This window comes from Vicugna pacos, chromosome 9, assembly GCF_048564905.1.
Source record: "Vicugna pacos chromosome 9, VicPac4, whole genome shotgun sequence".
In the NCBI taxonomy this organism is placed as follows: domain Eukaryota; kingdom Metazoa; phylum Chordata; class Mammalia; order Artiodactyla; family Camelidae; genus Vicugna; species Vicugna pacos.
This window is the reverse complement of record NC_132995.1, coordinates 71,051,973-71,070,221: the sequence shown is the minus strand read 5'-3', so window position 1 is coordinate 71,070,221 and position 18,249 is coordinate 71,051,973.

Genomic DNA, 18,249 nt, shown 5'->3' with positions numbered 1-18,249 from the left:
AATATATAATCTGTTAACAAGGAGAGAGGGGTTAGGAAGCATATCATGATAAGGGAAGAAGATGCAGAAACCCATAAAGATGAAAGCCAGGGGAATATTTAGGGAATAGCAAATGGTCCAGGTAAACTGCAGTATAGGAGACATCCAGGGGGTCATGGGAGAAAGTGGAAGATAATGCATAGGAGAAAAGTGGGATCTATGAAAAGAAAGAATCAAGGCATATCTGGGAGGAATTTTTATTAACCCACTTATGATGCTGTCATGAAGATTTATATATATATGTGTGTGTATGATTATGTATATAATTAGAATATTACTATGTATATTCATACGAAACACTTTCAAAATGGATGTACTTTATAAATATTAGATAGTATTAGAATTTTTAAGTAAATAGTCAATCACGATCCATCAAAAGTTTCTTTAAAATAGGAAATGTTATAATGAGAGGAGATGGATATAATAGTATTTTAATCAAAGGAGGTGGATGCAATAAGGAACAGGAGAAAATTACTACAGGGTTTTCATCTACATCAGCGTAAAATATAGTCAGAGTTGCCAAATGCCGGAAAATAATTTTCTTATCAAAACGTGACCGCACACATTGGTTTAGGAATTGTCCGGGGCTGCCTTCCCCCTGCAGTGGAAGAGTCAGGTCGACGTAACAGAGATCATGTGGCTCGCGGAGTCTGAAATATTTACTGTCTTGCCCTTTACAGGAAAGTTTGCTGATTCCCGCTCTAGATGATCTGAATAATAAAATGAGCTAACATTTATGAAACATTTACCACATGCCAGACACTGTTCTAACATGTTACATGATTTATGTCCTTGAACAGCCCTGACACAAAGGCCTGGTACCTTTCTAGGGGTAGATGTTAGTGGCAGAAACTAAGATTGCCAAATTAAGCAAATTAAACTACAGGACACCTCGTATAATTTGAATTTCAGATAAAGAAAAATTCCTTAGTGTAAGTATGTCCCATGCAATGTTTTGCACATATTTATACAAAAAAATGACTATTGTTTATCTAAAATTCAAATTTGATCGGATGCCCTGTGTTTTATCTGGCAAGCCCAACCCACTCCAACTGACGTCAGAGCTCACCCTTAGCAAATGCTTTATAGCCTGCCTCTCAGAAGGATGGTGGGCTCATTTGAACAGAAATGGGGAGTCTTGCAGGACACAAGAGGCATTTTCTAGCCAAGGAGTTTCAAAGTTAGGCTATAATTTGAGAGGCAAAATGGAAAGCTTTTTTTCTAGGACATCTTAAAGGTGTTTGACTTTTGGGAAAAGAGGATTAAATCAGCTCTGGATCAGTCTCTTTATGATATAGTCCAAATTCAGGGGCTAGGGCTCAGAGAGTAATTAGGACGTGACACATGTATTGAGTCACCTGAATGTAAGCGATAGTGGAAACTAGAAATAAACATCACCTCTGAGTTCAGAGGTGGCTGTTGGCTTAAATCAGACCTGAACGATCCTTCCAGATCTTCTCCTAACAGTGCTAAGCTCTGGTACTTAGCGGAGCTCTCCAAATCCATTTTATTTCCATAGTGAAGGCGCAGATAGAATTGCACCATAATTCCTCACCAGTGGTTAAGAAAAAAACTAACAGAGAAGAGAAGCTACTGCTTTCTCATGGACTCAAGGGCCCTAAAATTTGCAGGGCAGACTGTGCTGAAAACATAACATTTCTGACTAGGAGAGTAACTCCTGCATATCCTTTCTGTTCTTGGAGATGGGGCCACAGATGCAGGAAGCAGGATATTGAGAAGTGCAGTCCGTCAGGAGCAATAAAATTCAGCGTGGGCAGCAGCTCACAGTTGACTTAGGGGTGTGGTGTGTTGCTGCTGGATCCGGAAGCCTGCTCTAATGGATGATCTCGCACAAAGCAGCTTAAGCAATGCAGATGCGAGGTATCGCTGCTGCATTTGTTACAGGCAGTAGTCCATGAGCCCCGTTATACACAGGCAGGGCCCCAGACAATGACTGTGCTGATTTCTATCCCTCAGACTTGGAATTTACTTTTATCCCAGTTGCGTATTTTTTTTTTCCATGAAAGGATGAGATTTCTGTGGAAGAGACTAAAATGCTGGCTGCTTCATGATGTACTTGGTTACATTATGAAAGAGTTGTTGAGTTTGAGGGAGGGTACAGCAAGTATAAAAGAAAGAGTGTTAATACCTATTTGAAATGACAGATCCATGCCTCGTAACTTGTCCTTATAACCTGTGCTCTGCATCCCAAGTAACAGTCAGTAAATTCTGACAATTCGTTTATTGAGTACCCACTGGGTACCGGGCATGTGCGAGGTAATGGAGACAGAAGACGAGGAAGACTCATTTCTAATCAGCAGAAATTCACAGTCCAAAACCAGAGACAGACATTTACTGGAAATGTCACAGGGTGTGATCCCATCGCAGAATGGAGCCAGAGAGGGAGCCCAAAGGACAGAATAGCCAGTGCTTCTCCAGGAGGTCCAGACATATTTCATAAAGAAGATGATGATCAAGCTGAGTCTTCATATTTATAAAGGAATTGATCAGATGAAAAAGGAAGAGCCAATGAGGACGGACAGTCGTTGTAGCATTGGGGAAACACATTGAAGGAAGAAAGAAAAACGAGGACAAAGACTAGGAAGAGTAAACTAGAGAGAGGTCAACAGACGCCGGCTTGACCAAATCCATCCCACTGCCTGTTTTTGTAAATAACGTTCTGATACCCACAGGCCTGCACGGCTGTTTAGGTATTGTCTGTGATGGCTTTTGCACTACAGTACAGAGCTGAGTAATCACAAGAGAGAGCATGTGGCCCACAAATGCTAAAATATTTACTGTTTGGCCTTTTACAGGAAGAAAGTTTCTGACTCCTGGGCTATAGCATCAGCCCACATACAAAGAAAAAAAAAATACTCTGAGGGTAAAAATAAAATTGTGGTGTATTCGATGAGTCAGTCAGATTCACTTGTGTCTCCTCTGTCCTGGGGTAAATGTTACCTTGAATAGGAATAAATGACTTAATCCCAAACCGCAAGGAACACCAGTGTGGAGGGAGAGAAAGACACTCAATGAGCAGCTGCATGATGGCCATCGTCAGCAAAAATACAAAGAACAGGGACGTCACAAAAGAGGAAGTAATTACCTCTTCTTAGGACCTCTTTTAGAAAATGGGCCAGAGGCAATAAGTGGGCTTTGAAGGATGAGTAGGAGTTCTTAACACAGGGAAGTAGCATTTGCTCTGTCTCTAAACATAACGCCAAGTGAAACTTTATGCTTTTTTTTTTTTACATTAGCACTTATCTCACTCTTTAAAAATATCTTTTGTGTTATTTTGAATGCACTGAAACATGTGGTACAGAGTAGGCTTTAGGCTATGGCCTTTCTCCAACATATATTATTTTGGCTCAAAGTTGTATACTACAATCACAGAAAAGCCGACAGGATGACTTCAGAGATTTGAGTATTGCAAACTGCCCATAAAGGAGGCCTTTCGTTCCTACTGCTCCCGTCATAAACAGACTGATGATAATCTGACACGTCCGGAACTGCTGCTAGGGTACACTTAATCTTTAAGTCTCAGAAATCTTTTTGTATAATGGTATGAATTCATTGTGCTGGTTTCAACCAGAAACTTGCCACAGAACTCTCTTTTTAAATTTTATTATTTATTTTTAAAATTTTGTTGCAGGGAGGGGTAGGTAGGTTTACTTACTTATTTATTTAATGGATGTACTGGGAATGGAACCCAGGACCTCGTGCATGCCAGGCATGCACTCTTCCACCAAGCTATACCCTCCCCCCATCACAGAGTTCTCGTGACTTGACTCCTAGAATTTACTTAGCAAAAGATTCTCCAAATGTAGGCACTAAGGACAGACTGCAGAGATGGTTGCCCAAGGATGCATGAAATGCCAAAGGTAGAGGAGACTGAAACATTATATAGGATTCTTATTTGTGAATCAATTTCCTTACACATTAGACCATGATCTGCATCTTCATAATAAAGAAGTATGTTTTTTTTACCATGTATTAAATTTAAACTTTGGCTTCAATTGCCATAGCAAACTAATGCAGCCTCATAGAGATATATCCACAGTACCCCAAGTTAGACATCCCAGAGGCCAAAGAGTCTCTGGTAAATACATGCAGACACTGCATAAAAAAGAGTTTCAATAAAATACAAATACTTTAGTGTCATAGATCCTTATTTGTAGCTGGATATTAGAATTTGTAACTTTAAAAAGCCAATATTTCAGGATGGTGGGTAACAGCTCAGGGGTAGAGCACAAGCTTAGCATGCATGAGGTCTTGGGCTCAATCCCCAGTATTTCCATTCAAAAAAAAAGCAAATATTTCAAATGCTTATCATGAGGCATGCATAGTTTTTTCAAGAATGGTGTTATACAATTCAATTAGTACATACATTGTTTTTTCAGTGAAATCTCTGTCCAGATCACCTGGGCTGAGAATTTACTGTGCAGTTTTTAAATAGTAACCTGGGTTAGTGGCTAACCTCTAATTCCTTTCACAGACACTGTACTCAGGGGTACTTTCTGCTTTCTCTGTGATAGTTTAAAAGTCACTTGCGTGTTTCAAAAATAAGGCGTGATCTTGTATTTAGAGTTTTCTTTTTATCCACATTATGATGAGTGAAATCATAGGATGCAGAGCTCATGCTGCCAGGCTTTAGAAATTCGTGGGGCACGCGCAGGAGCGAACCCATAGGAAGAGTAAGAGGTGGCACTTGACCCACACTCGTGGGAAATGATCTTTATTCTGACTCTGACCTCTAGCTTCTCTCTTGAGATAGGATTCCTCTCAGCCGGGCACAGTCCCACCAGGTTGGCCTTGGCGCAGACCATCTGGGCTGGCATCACTGCCGAGTCCGCTTTGGGAAGACTTGTGGCCAGCTGAGTCAGAGAGTGTCTTTAACAATTAATTCCTTCACCAATATTTTTTGACTGCCTACTCGGTGACAGGCACTGTCCTGGTAACTGGAAAAGCAGCAGGGATACTGAGAAAGTAGGGACAGAGTCACTGCCCTCATGAAATAGAGGTCCCAGTTTAGTCTAAATCAGAATCTTTGTTTCTCTATGTAATTACAATGGACTCGTGAGAGTGCAAAATCCGAAATGAAGAAATGAGGAAAGGACAGTATCAGTCAAGAGAGTTTATTTGGAAAGTGAGAAATGGAAACACGTGGCTTCTAATATTCATTCGCAACAGCAACCAAACCAGAAAACGTGAACCATTAAAAAGAAGGCTTAGTGAACCAAGTTTTGGCTTAAAGGTCATTCAATATCAGCTAGTAAATAAAACCTTAGTCTTTTTCAAAATAAAATAAGCTTGAAGGAAAAAGTACAGGATTCTTTTTCAAACAGGACGCAAAGAAAATGTAGACATTTATAAGAAGCTATGTTTGTTCAGGAACATACATAAATGAAAAATAAATTCAGTGATATAGAGGTATTATTTTATAGTTTATATTATATGTCCTATTTTTATGAATAAAATATGTTGGAGGTCATGTCATATATTTTTATCTCACAGATTCAGTGTCAGAAGAACTCAAACCTGGCAAAGGGTAGACCTAATGAATACAGTATGGTCAAAAAAGTAAGGTGACTTAGAATGGAATGACGTCGTATGTGTATTATTTCAATCCTGTAGACTACTGGATCGCGTTTGTCCTTCCATTTTGTATTCCAAAAAGGGTCCCTCAGAGAAGAATTACCCTGCAGGGTGCTTTTTTTTATTGCACTTGCGAGGCGTATTAGTCAGTGGGTGTTTCTACTCAAATGACCAAACCTCTTCATCCTTTCTCAGTATAAATTCATGCACACTTTTATTTCTTCCCAGACTCTCGTCCCCCATGTCAACAGTCTGAGTTTAGCCGAATGGCCCACACCCCCAACAGGAGCACCGGACATCTGCAGGGGGTACTTCGGAAGTCCCTAGATCCTCTTCACCACCTTTTCTTTCCATGAGATAAGCATTTTTGTTTCACCGAGTTTAGAAAAATACCATATTTGCACTTTGGGTTTATGGTTTGATTTCACTGTCTTTAGTCAAACACTTCCAAAATCATCTTAAATTTTGAAAGAGGGTCTTTTTTCCCCCATAGGTTTAACCAGATATTTAATAGCTTTAAGAAACTAAAGTTCTAACTCCAAGTTCTCTGAATTCCGGAATCACCCTCCTCATTTATCTGCAGTCCTCTGGCCTGGAAATAACAATAAGGAATGATAAGCATGAAGAGAATTTGCTTCCTCAGTCCTGAGCCAGAATGGGAGCGTTCAGGGAGTTGAGAGTGGCTTTGTGACACAGTATGCCTCATCAGAATCACCTCAGGGAACTTCTTTTCAGAGCTCCAATATTTGTCATTGGCAGAGCTCCCAGAGATTTTGATAGATTGATATTAGGAGCTTTAGGTGGATTTGGGGAAATATTTTTGTAATGTTCACATGTCATGATTCGAAAAAAAAAATTCATTTGAATGCAGTCGTCTTAAGACCACTGTGTTTGCAAGCAGCACCCCCACTTCAATGGAATAATTGTTCTCTGTTTATTCCCTTAAAGGTTCACAGAAATAGAAAAACCATGTGAGATTGCTTGGTGCAATTTTTTCAAATATTGAAGTCTCAAATTTAGGAGACAATATAAAAGGAAGAAAAGGAGGAATATATTGTGCTGATTAGGTAGCAAATTGAAAAGCCATGGGGCATTTCTGCTTTGGAGAACGAAGCTGCAGCAGTGGGAAATAAAGGCCTATGCAAATCGCCAATGAAATTAATACATTTTAAAGGTTATCAGAGCAAAACTGCTGAATCCTATAGTTTGTCATCAGTAAATTAAATGCAAAATCACTAATTTAATTTGTATGAATTACCAGTTGACTTCTAATGTATGGAATAATAAGAACTAATGCTACTTTATGGGCTGGAAATGAGATTTTTTTTTATTTTCAAAAGAGCAAAGAGACAAGAAATAAAGTTGATTCAGAGACCAAACAACCTTTTAGTTATAGTAATTTGTTGACTTCTAATGAAAATTTTTTTCTGGGTTTTATTTGCAATTTTCTTGTTCAAATCAAACTCAGATGAAATGTAGGGAGGCAACTGACTTCTCAAAGTTGGTCTGGTTCTGACCCAAGAGAAAGGAATCCAACCAGGGCAGTGTGGGCACACTGCCATTTGCCCAAGAGAACCATCTACACTCTAGTTTCTCATCCTTAAACTTGACTGAGAGGAATGAAAGGTTGTGGGGTTTTTCCCATACGTTTTTCACTGAGCATGAAATTCTGAGCTGTATGAAATTGACTTAACAAAAGAGACTTTTGTGGCAATGTCTGGGAAAGCAAGAAAAATTTTGAATCCTGGAGCCTTAGCAAAAATCAGAATTATAGAATGTTAGAACTACAAGGATCCTATGACATCATTTTTATCCAACTACCCACTTTGTAGATAATGTAACAGAGACCCAGAGAGATGAGACCCATCAGAGGCAACATAGGCTCATCAGCAGCAGATCCGAACTGAAGGCAGGGGTCTGAAAACCAGGTCTCCTCACCTTTAATTAATGGCAGCATTAAGAGATCGATCTTTTCTGCATACACTTAATTTTCACCCATACACACACCCACACACTCATTCCTACTTCTGGGGCTTGCCTGTGTAATATTTACAATCCTGCTCTCATACCTAGGGTGACTGGCAAGAAACATACTGTGTAACAAAGGCTGCTTCCTCTCGGAGTCACATTTTCCCCTGAATGCATCCCTTGGGATACAATGTTCAGTGTCTTCCGTAGCCGGAGTGGGGAGCAGGAAGGCTCACCTTCAGAGAAATGCACTGCCAGGTGGCTTCGCCCTGCTTGTTCAGACACCTGAAAGATGTGCTGAGCAGCTCCGGAGAGGAACTTCGTTTATCTAACTGGCAAAAGAATTAAAGGATAAAAACACAAGCGGGGCAAACAAAGATGAACAGCAGTTTTATAAACTGTTTCCACAATGCACTGTTTTTAAAAAATGGTAGTGAATTCAGTTCACATGGATTGACACGGAAGTTCACCCGGGTTCTTAGTAGGAGGTGGGCAGCCCTGCACTTCCCTTGTCACTTCTCTGATGTGCGGCTCTTTTTTTTTTTTTTTTCATCTTTTGCAAATGGATTTTTGGCTCTGAGAAACAAACCATGATTCCCTTTCCTACTGAGCTTCTGGAGCTGAGTTTAACACATGTGATGAAGTTCACAAAATATGAATCAGAAGGGACCATAATGAACATCAGAATTTAACTCCCCCCTGTTTATAGGTGAAGAAACTGAGTCTTAGTGAACAAAGCTAAGGTCTCTAGCCTGATAAAAACAAGCAGGATTAGAACCCAGGTTGCCTGATGTCGGTATTTCCTCGTGCTTTAAGCCAGCCATCGGGCTGCAGGAACGGTGTGCTGGATGCAGTTTAGGCTCTGCAGTCTGGGGTCTGCGATGAATTCCCAGCTCTGACTCAGATAGTATCCCGGTGACATTAGTTACTTTCTCCGTCATATAGTTTCCTCACCTGTGTCACGGGAAGAAAATGTTCTCTGTGACATGGGGCAGGTGTGAGGATTAACAGGTTTAGCTCTGTACCTGGTTCAACACAGTAAGAGCACAGTAAATGTTAGCTCTTAGGAGGACGATGTCCTGGAACAGCAGAAGAAAATGCCGGAAAGAAAATTTCTGGTTAAAAGTCATCTACCTATGAAAGAATCCTTCTTGGATTTCTGACATATTCCTGATATGATAATTGCAGCAGCAGTGTATTAAGTAACTTGATCTCTCTAACACCAAAATGCATTATATTAAGCAGAAGTGCATGTACATCGTTACCACCCAGATCACTTATTCATTCAGTAAACTTTCATTTAATGTTCTCTACATGCCATTCTACATTGAGTACCAGAGAATCAAAGGAATGTAATCTATGGTGTCTCTGTTCTCAAAATTCTTCACATTCTTGCAGGAAAATAAGTCCCAAAGGAAAAAAAAAATAATGGAGTGTGTGGCAAGTGCAATTTTTAGGATGTAATGAGAGCAACCAGTAAGGGTGCTGAGTCCACAATGCAGGAAAGGGACTGAGTGAGCTCATGTTTCTCGGGAAAGATGATCCAAGTCTTGCAGCATGAGTGGGCATAAGCCGGGAGAAGTCTCGGGAGGGGGACTTTCAAGCAGTGGAAAGCTCATGTGCGGAGGTAAAGTGACATGACGTAACACCACACGTCGGGGGAGGTTCGGATAGTTCGATGTGGCTAAAATTCAAGGTTTAAAAGAAGGAATGGTGTAACAGGTGGAAGTCAATTCCAGATCATGAAGAGCCCTGAATGTTATGTTGGGGGTTTCCAAGATTATCCTGAAAGCATTGATAAGTCAGTGAGGGATTTGTATGCAAAAGGATCTCTTGATCAGACACTGATTTAAGAAAGGGAGTTCTGAATGCTGATGAAGCATTGATTGGGAAGAGTGATGACTGGAAGAATGGAGAAACTTTCAGAGAAAAATTTAAACTGAAGGCAGGAATGATGAGAAGAGAAGAAGGTTGGAGTCAAGATGCCATGAATAGGTCAGTGATGAGGCAGAGAGGAGTCAGAGATGACTGTTCGTTTTCTGATTTGAGGTTCTTACATTAAGGAAGAAGCCACTCACAAAAAAAAAAAATGAAATCCTAGAGAAGAAGAAGATATTGGGGATAGAATGGGCAAGATGCTGGATTTAATGACACATACACTAAGTTTAAAGAGCATGTGAGATATCCACGTTAAAATGCCCTGAAGATACTCTGGAACCCGGAAGAGGGGCTGAACTGTAAGAGTAGCCGGCGTTGTCAGGATGGGGACAGGGAGCCAGTCACGTTCTCTGTACCTCGGGGGTTGCTAAGGCTTTGCTCCTCTGTTCAGGCCTCCTGGTGACTCTACCCAGAAAAGCATGTGGCATCAGCCACTGCAGGGAGAGGTTTCCGTCAACATCTCAGAGATTACGTCAACATCTCATAATATTACTATTATGAAGATCGTTCCGTTGTGGCAGAGAGAGCATTTTGCCTGATGGAACAGCTGGGGCCACTGGAGTGGCTGCTCGTCATCCCTCCTGTCATTTGCAGGCAGGACTAACAGCACCGCACACCTCATGCCGTGTGCTTCTGCTCTCTTACTCAGGGTTCTCGCTTTGCCTGTGAAAAACAAGACACCGTGGGACTGGCCCAGCCCAGGCCCGCCCACCCTGGCCCCTGGGCTGTGGGCTGCAGACAAACAGAGAAAGAGTGCCCCTGGCTCGCTCCTGGCCCCGTGCTTCCTAACGTGGAGGCTGCCACTGCATCGTGGGATCTGGCTTTCTGGTTTGGTAAGCAGGACAGTTTCCTCTGCACTCTCCCAAAAGAGGGCCACGTCCTAGCCCTCGACCTGTCGGTGGGGCACACTACACGGCAAAGCGGGGAATTAAGGTTTCCAATCATCTGAATTCTCTGGGTGAGACCAGGGTAATCCCAAGAGTCCATAAAAGTTAAAAAAAAAAAAAGAAAGCAGAAGAGATCAGAGTGGTGCAATCTGAGAAGAAACCAACCCACTGCTGATGGCTTTGAAGGTGGAGGAAGGGCCCCCAAGAGCCAAGGAATATGAGCAGCTTTAGGAGCTGGAAAAGGCAAGAAAATGGGTTCTCCTCTGGAGCCTGGCGTTGGCTATGAAAATAAGAAGAGTGCGCTGTAGCTCGAAAACCATGTTGCGTGGAAGGGAGGACTTTTAATTTCTGTGTCCTTTTGTTTTCATTTTAAGATTGGAGGAACCGGAGCATGTTTACACCCTAAAGGAAACGTGCCAGCAGAGTGGACAGCTGAAAGATCCACACAATAGACAGGGAAGCCGCACAGACACCCACCTACTAACAGAACGCAGCATTCTTCTGTGCGGTCGCAAGTGCAGACATGTGTTTTTCCTCCCCCACATCTAGCATCAGAAAGTTGGCCACAGCGTCTGTTTGAGGAGGCTGGCAGCTCTGTCTTGAGTGAGTCAGACAGGACAGCAGGAAGGGTTGGGACTCTGCGGCTGTTCTGTAGAGCCGCGTAGAGCCAGTGGACTTGCTCCTTTGTCCTTCTGGCTTGAAGCAAAGCAGATCTCAGCACCCAACACGAGAAGTTAGAACCAGAAGTCAAGTGTGTCTGTGCCTCTAGAACGGAAAGGGATTCTCGGCTGTGAGCGCTTCTCAGTTCTCTCATGGGTTCTCCCAGAGGAACGCAGGGTGAATACTAGGCTAAGACAACGTTCCATTAACGCTCTCTGACTCTTACACACACGCACATGCAGGCACACACACTCTAAATAAGAATCAAATGAAATAGAAAGACTGTACAATTCTTGCTTTTTTTTTAACAGCTCATTGCAAGAAACTGAATATAGTTCCCTGTGCTATACAGTAGGTCCTTGTTTTTTTTTCCCTAAATTATAACCAAAAGATATTTTGCTATTTCTTTATATATGAACATCTTTTCTGCAAACGTCTTTGCCTGGTTCCATCTTCCCTAGTAAAAAATAAATATTTTTTAAATAACAAAAAAATTATTCTTGCTTTTTAAGACTCACAGGTTTTTTAGTACCTGGAAGACATTTTAAGATTTTAGTTCAATACTCTCGTTTTACAGTTGAAGAAATTGAAGTGTAATAAAACATATAATAATAATAGCATAACAATAATAAATTATAGTTATAATGTCCTTTCACATAAATTAACTCATTGATCCTCAGAAAGACTTGGGAAGAAAGGGAACAAAACAAAACCAAGACAGAATGGACTGAAATTGTACCTTAAAAATGTTCTGTTTCTCAATCCTCACATTTCTATCACATAGGCCTATTTATCTCCCCCTTTATCCTGCTACGGGTTAAATACACTATTTCCTTTTTACAGGTGAGGAGATCAAGTTGGGATGTAAAAGGGGATGCTTGATGTCAGACAAAAATCCTGGGTCTAAAACTCACGTCAGAATTCACAAGACAACTCAGGATTCTTTGAATTCAGAGATTTTTTTTCATTTTGTTTTCATTGTGTATTTTTATAACAGTTTAGGCTTTTCAGGGTAGTTTCACTTACATGGTTTAATTAATGGTTGTGACCGCTCTGTATGATGGGTGAAACCGCAGAGAAACTGAAAGACGAAGGATTCTGCGAACATCTCCTAAGTGGTTAACAGGATGCTAGTATCATGGCAACAACTGGGCTCTGAAGTTTCTCTCCCCCGTACCAGTTGTTCTCAGTCCTGCTTGCAGACTGGAGTTATCTGAGGAGCTTTTAGGAAAAAATGCCAGGGCCTGGGCCCCACCCCAGACTAACTGAATCAACATCCCTGATGGATGGGCCCTGAGTATTTTTTAAATCTCTCCAGGTGATTCTTATAGCCTCTGTTGAGACTCACTGCAATATATCATCCATTTAACACCTGAAGTTCTTAATTTTTGTCCCACGCAGTCTGATTCCCTCTTCTGTAATAATAGCTAACATTTTGGTAACATTCTGGAAGGAATACGAAATTCATTGCATTTTAGCTCTCCACTGAATAGAAACCATGCTACTGTGTACCCAAGCATCGTTTAATACAGGTTTCCAAAGTCCTATTGAATTGCCCACTCTAATAGGAAAAAAAGTCTCCTACCGTATGCTACTGTAAAGCAGTCAAACACTCTCTCTACTCACATGCACTGGATGACTAATACCGCATTGCATGGGTAAAATACAGAGGAATAAATACTAGAAACATAATACCTTTGTTTTCATTGCTGACCATGGTGGCTGCAGTGTGAGTGGAAACTCCGTTGCAGGGCAAGACTCAGAACGCAGATGAGCACGGAGCTTGCTCTCTGTTATGCCGGAGCCCCCTGTGTATTGTTGCTGGTATCCGTGTGTAACAGACAGCATTGTGCACTGGGCTGGAAGATAATAAATAGATGTGAGATGATGATTTACAGAAGGGTGCTTAGAACTCCTTGAACCAGCAGGAGAAGAAAACTGTGCTGGTACAAGGTTGTACTGTCAGACTCAAAATCCTTTTCTTCCTCTCTCTTCAGAGGGCAATTTCTTCAAGGCATAGCTTGCTTTCTGCCTTACCATCTGGAAATTCTGTGGTTAATTACTAAAATGCCTAATCCACGCGTCTCTAGCTGTCATATTTTTTCCTTCCTTTTAGTTCATTCTTAAAAGAATGTCTCATTTTTAAAATAAAGTAATTCTCATTAAAACTGCCTCTTTAGGAGTTTTTGTGTACAACTATTTCTACGCCTTTTATTAAATCTCCCTTATTTAGGACACTGTGGCTTAATGAAATTTTCTGTCTAACTAAAGCCAGTATGATTTGAAATTGTAATATCAGCAACAAAAAAAAATTAAATGAAAACTGAAAATGCCAGTGAGCTCTTTGCATAATTTCTTATGACACAGTTGTCTCATTTCCTAGACAGAGAAAGAAACAATTCTAGGGAAAGTGATGGTGATAGATGTATTAAGGTGATTAATGATGTTGTCAGCTTGATGTCTCACCTGTAGCATTTGAAAAATAGTTTGTTTATTTCTCCAAGACTATGTATGCTTTCTTTTTAAATCATTCTAATAGTAAACATAATCACACGATGAAAGCACTAACATTGCCAAAAATGGAAAGTGATTGCCTTAAGGGCTCATCTTATACCAGATGTTCCACGGAAAAATGGGTTGCTGCTAAAGGTGAGGTTTATGTACAGGCCAGTAAAGCAGCCCTCACCCCTACCACGTGGGCCTATCAGTTTGACAGTGATTCAGCACACTGCCTCTGCAGTTGCACCAGTGAGTGCAAATCCCAGGTCCGCCCCTCGCCGGCTGTGTGACCTTGGGCAAGTCGTTACACTCCAGCAAGCCTCAGTTTCCTCATTTGTAAAACTGAGAATAAAACCAGTTCATACTTCATAGAGCCACGACGGTTCGGGTGACTATATGTGTTCCATAAATGTAAGCTGCTGTGATGGTCACCAGCCTGGCGTGTCCCCCGGTCACTCACTTTGTCTTCGGAAGGCTTCTGACAAGACACACACCTTGATGGGAAAGCAGGGGCATGAGCCACCTGAGTCATTTCTCTGACCATTCAATCAGTTCATCCCCGAGGGAAGGACGTCAGGGTGGAGAGAAAGTGAGTCAAGCTGTGCGGAAGCAGGAGTCGGAGTTACTGGCCCCCGGGGCTTTGCTGCTGTGTGGGAAGCAGTGGGGCGCGGGAGGGAGCACGGGTGTCAGATCAGCACGCGTCTGGGAATAAGCCTGGCTCGAGGTGAGATCTTCAGCAACTTGCGCAACCTCTCTGGTTCCCACTTCGCTTAGAAAGGAAAACGTTCTAGAGACTCAAATGCCGCCGTGTGTGTAGAACACTCAGGCACATGGTACGTGCACTCATTCCTGCTGTTACTCCTGTTCTCAGTCTTGGGAGAGAAGATGGAGCAGGGACACCGGGCCGCTGGGGGAGGGAGCGATCAGGCGCCCTAGTGTGAGGGCAGGAGAGAGATTTGGGACACTCTACAAAAAGGGAGGTGGTCAAGGTCTTTAAACACCAGCTGGGCCCTTCCTGTTCTCTGTCCGTCCCAGTAAACCGCCAACCGCCATATTCATTGAGCATCACTGAGTCTCTGCTGTGGGCTGGGCATTTTTCAAGGTGCCAAAGGCAACAGTCCTACTCTTTGGGACCTTACTTTCTGTGGGGACTCTAAACAGGTAAAGAAATAAGTGAGACAGTTAACTTCAGGTTGTAAAAAGGCAGTAGATGAGGAAGAGAATGCTGGGGCAGAGGACATCTTAGCGGGAGGCTGAAAAAGGCCAGTTGAAGAGGTAAAATTTAACTGGGCTGGTAGGAAGAGGAGCCAGCCACATCAGGATCTGGGGAAAGAGATTCCACTCAGGGGACCCTGCACACCGAAGGCCTTGAGGTAGGAATGATCTTATTCCCAGGTTAGTGTGACTGAGGCACACATTGGATCATACTGGAGGGAGCGGCAGAGGCCAGGCAAGGAGGCTGGGCACCCAGTGCTGTGTGAAGCCGAGGGAGGCTTCCGTGGGAAGCAGGGGAATGGAGTGATGGATCCACCACACAGGCTCTTGCCACGAACTCCGAAAATCACCGGCATGGAGCCAGGTGGAGTTTACAAGACTCACCCCTGTTCATTTGTTCATGGCAACCAACCAGTGACGTGCCTGAAGGAGAGATTTTACTCTCCCAGTTTTGGGAATAAGAATACTGAGGTTTAGACCGCCCACGTTCCTCCAAACAGAGGCCTTGTCAAGGGCAGAGTAAAATCACTGGCAGAGCCGTGGGGTCTCATCTAGGTTTTGAGATTCCAATCTTGAGCTCCACCTCTTACAAGAAAGTCAGATCATACTTGGCTTAGTAATAGATTTACTCTATTAAACATAGTTGGTTTTTTTTCTAAGTTTTGATTATTTCTATCCTGTTTGTTTTTCACACCTTGTGATTTCTATTTAATTTCCCATTAGGTCCTGCCAACGAAGGGTAAACTCCTTGGGTGTGTGTGTTGGGCTTCTGTGAGGGGTAATAACCACGGTGCTGCAGGAAGCGCTAAGCACATAAATATGACATGACTCCCGTCTCGCCCTGCCAGCCTGGCGCCGCAGAGCGCGCGGAACGAGGAGCCGAGTGAGGAGGTCAGATGGGCGACGCAGACACAACCATTCATCGACACCGACCAAGGTTTCAGAGGCCCTTCCAGACGATTCTCTCAGCCATACCCCTCATTAAAATAGTAGGCACAGTCATTTGTACTGCATGCCAATTCCAGCATTTCTGATTCAATATTTGAAGTATTTACCGTTTTCCACATTACGAGACAAAAAAACGCACATGGCCGGAATGACAGCAGTCAAAGGCAGCTTCACGTACGTATGTGGTCTGATCGGCGAGAGAGGGGAACTTCTTAGACTTTAATGAGAGGCGGAAAGAAACACCGGTCCCTTTCAAACTGGGGGATCGACAGCGCTGGGGATGGCACTTGGAGTGACTGAGCAGCTAAGATAGAGATCTTTGGCATGATGGTAAAGAATTAGGAAAATTAAGCTGTATTAATCAAACAGAGTAAAGAAAACCTTCATTAACTGCAGAGTTTCTAAGTGCCACTTTTTTTTTTTTTTGGCTGTTTGTTGGGAAGATGGAGGCATGCACTGGAAACACTAATTCTAATTATGACCGTAAGTGGGAGTTTTTGGCACAAGGTCAAGAAATAATAGGAGAAAGTGAGAATCTCAGTGTTGAGCTGCAGTAGGCCCAATCATTTGAATAAAGCCAGTTGTTTTCTCTTGGAGCGTCTCCGGGCTGTTCAGTGTTCTGGATGATTCTAACACAATCAGGCTGTTCTCTGGTGTATAACCACTTCCTGCTGACTCAGGGCAACTCGCTTCCTCGGCCGTTTATTAAAATGAAACATTCAGATTAAAACCCCGTTTTTTAGTGATGACCAAACACACATTAGTAATGACATTATTAAAACTATTTTGTTTAAAATGAACTTTCACACGAGCGTGTTGCAAAGGGGCACAAACAAATCTATCTAATTTCACTGGAGATGGTTTTAAAAAGCTTGCAGATCTTTCTGGCACTATTACAGAAGGGGGTTTGATGTGTGTTTCAGGAGACAATCTAAGTTTTTATGGCTATAAAAAATGAATACTGTTTCCACTACTCCACACAGCAAATAATGTATAATTCATGATTTTTCATTAACATGCAAATGTGAAATAGTGTCTTCTATGTTTGCATCTACTAATAATCTATTAAATATTTAGAAGCATAGTAAAGAATACTAAAAATATTTGGTCTGGGTGCTGTTTAAGTAGTTTTTCTCCTCATTTTTTATTTGTCCATATATTTACACATGTAAAAATGTGGGAGAAACAGACAAGCAAATAATCAATTCAGTAGCTGGCATGTGTAAAATGAGACAATAACCCTAATGTTTATATAGTTCTTGGTACTTTTAATAACATTTTCACATAGAGAGTCTCAGCCTTCCATGGCAAAAACCATATTAGGCTGTCATTATCCCCATTTCATGGATCAAGAAACCGAGACCGTGATTTACTAGCCAGGACAACAAATTATGAGCCAAGACAACAACATGTCTTGGCTCATAACTTGTTGCACGTCAAGAGTGCAAAAGAATCTCAGGTGTAAGATCATAGAATTCCAAATGTTTGAGAAATGTATTTGTCTAAGATCGTTACCTATAGTTTGTACTGGCTGAAGGATCTGAAATTTTCAGTACTTTCTAGGGTGCCAAGATTCTTCATTGGTTCATTCTACAAATATTCACTGAGCAAAGCACTATGCTCCTGTGTGCTCAGCGTGCTTCCATGGGCCTGATGGGAACGAGAGATGAATCAGACACAGACATGTCATCAAGAGTAAGACTACAGTCCGAAAGACAAACTATAAAAGAAAATTGCTGTGATAAAAAGAATATTGCATCAATTGCCATTATGGGAGTAGAGAACATATTTGAAGGAGAGAAAGAATGCACTTCTCTGGGCAGAGGGAATCTGGGCAGACTTCATGGAGGAGTTGTGGAACTCGGATGCAGTGGGTAAAAGAAGACATTGATGATCTAAAGCCCAATCAAGTGGTGTCGTATTGGAGGTCACGTGAGAAACTAGAGGGAATGAGGCCATTAAAGTATTTCAGAACAAGAAAATAAACTCTCCAAAAGAGACTAATGGAAATAAATATAAAAAGAAAAGAAAAACATAGTTCAACATTCTGGGAGGATTCTTAGACTCAAACACTAGCCATTCTCAGTAAGACATCAAGGGGGGAGCAATAAAGAGTCAAGAGTTCAGTCAAGATACAGCAGAATATGGATTTCTTCTCTTTCCTTAGAATCTTCTGGGTTCTAAAGATTTCTCTGTCGTTGCAATTTTATTATTATTATCTTCAGTATTAATTTTATGGAATCGGTCTGGTTGCATTAAGACATTTGGAAGACATGCATCTTCTTTACTTAAGTACAAAAAGCATCCTTATAGTTTATATTAATGACTTGATACAGTCCATGCCTTCAAGGAGTTTGTCATCAGTCACTGAACTAGGATCTCCGTTGAGGAGAAGTGACACTAAGGGCAGGACTACGTTTCAGCAGTGCCACTCCTCTGTGCACAAACCTGGCCAACCCAGTAGAATGACCTCAGTAAACAAATTTTAAGCAAATTTAAA